The sequence below is a fragment of the Glycine soja genome, chromosome 1 (assembly GCF_004193775.1).
Source record: "Glycine soja cultivar W05 chromosome 1, ASM419377v2, whole genome shotgun sequence".
Classification (NCBI taxonomy): domain Eukaryota; kingdom Viridiplantae; phylum Streptophyta; class Magnoliopsida; order Fabales; family Fabaceae; genus Glycine; species Glycine soja.
This window is the reverse complement of record NC_041002.1, coordinates 35476828-35478238: the sequence shown is the minus strand read 5'-3', so window position 1 is coordinate 35478238 and position 1411 is coordinate 35476828. Positions and strand designations below refer to the sequence as shown.

The 1411-nt window shown below is 39.3% G+C and overlaps 1 non-coding gene across 1 annotated transcript; it reads right to left on the bottom strand.

Moving 5' to 3' along the window:
* Positions 1-1034: 1034 nt before the first annotated feature.
* On the bottom strand, positions 1035-1141 carry LOC114368483. Its single transcript, XR_003657348.1, has one exon. It is a non-coding gene; the product is annotated as a small nucleolar RNA R71 (small nucleolar RNA).
* Positions 1142-1411: the final 270 nt, after the last annotated feature.

The window sequence follows — 1411 nt, the reverse complement described above, 5'->3', positions numbered from 1 at the left end:
GTGTGGGAAGTTCTTTTGACTCATATTTTGTGTGAAAAATACCAGGAACACTTGGTGTGGCTGGATTTGAGAGATTCAAAAAAATTTGAGAACTTATTTTTAGCAAAACTTAAAACAGCCATAACCTTTGCTCCGGGTATCAGATCGACTATTATTATATATGTATTTGGGGTAGAAAAAAATTTTCTATAATGTGGCAACCCATTAGAGCTTGGTTGAGGTCTCTAACTAGCCAAATTCTCCTGTTTACTAAGTTGTTTTTCCAAGTTTTATTATTCTATTTTTCTAAACTTTCCTTAGGCTGTTTCCATATTTAGGCTTTGAATTTTTGTTTGAAATTTTTCGTGCTATATTTTCATGATTTTAGGGTGTTCCTCACAAAATTCAGCTTATTTTGATATCGTTTGAGTATAGTTGTAGTTTTACCCCCTTGTTAGGTGCTTGTTGAGAAACACATTATTTGCTGCATATAGTGCATGACTAGGGGCAATCCAGGTGATTTACAACCCTTTGATCCTGAAATAGATAGAACCTTTCATAGATTAGTTAGACATAGTGTGCATCCTGGTCATTCTGTGCATTGTGAGCATTTGGAGCATTCTGTTGAGGGTGATTCTGATTTTGAACATTCCACTACTAATTTTTATACTGAGAACATGGCTCAACCTCCACCTCGTGAGAGGAATCTTAAGGAGATGGCTGCACCTGATTTCACTTATGAAAGCTTGTGCATTCAATATCTTGATGAGGGTGTTCCATATGTTCTCAAGACTGGACTAATACATTTGCTGCGCAAGTTTCATGGTCTTGCAGGTGAAGATCCTCTTAAGCATCTTAAGGAGTTCCATATTGTTTGTTCCACCATGAAGCCCCCTGATGTCCAGGAAGATCATATCTTTCTAAAGGCTTTTCCTCATTCTCTGGAGGGAGTGGCAAAAGATTGGCTATACTACCTTGCTCCCAGGTCCATTTTTAGCTGGGATGACCTTAAGAGGGTGTTCTTGGAGAAATTCTTCCCTGCATCTAGGACCACTGCCATCAGAAAAGACATTTCAAGCATCAGGCAACTTAGTGGAGAAAGCTTGTATGAGTACTGGGAAAGATTCAAGAAATTGTGTGCAAGTTGTCCTCACCACCAGATTTCTGAGCAACTCCTTCTGTAGTATTTCTATGAGGGACTTAGCAACATGAAGAGGAGTATGATTGATGCTGCCAATGGTGGAGCCCTTGGTGATATGACTCTTGCCGAGGCTAGGAATTTGATTGAGAAGATGGCTTCCAACTCCCAACAATTCAGTGCAAGAAATGATGCTATTGTTCTTAGAGGAGTCCATGAGGTGGCCACAGATTCATCTTCATCTACTGAAAATAAAAAGCTTGAAGGAAAACTTGATGCCTTGGTCAACCTAGT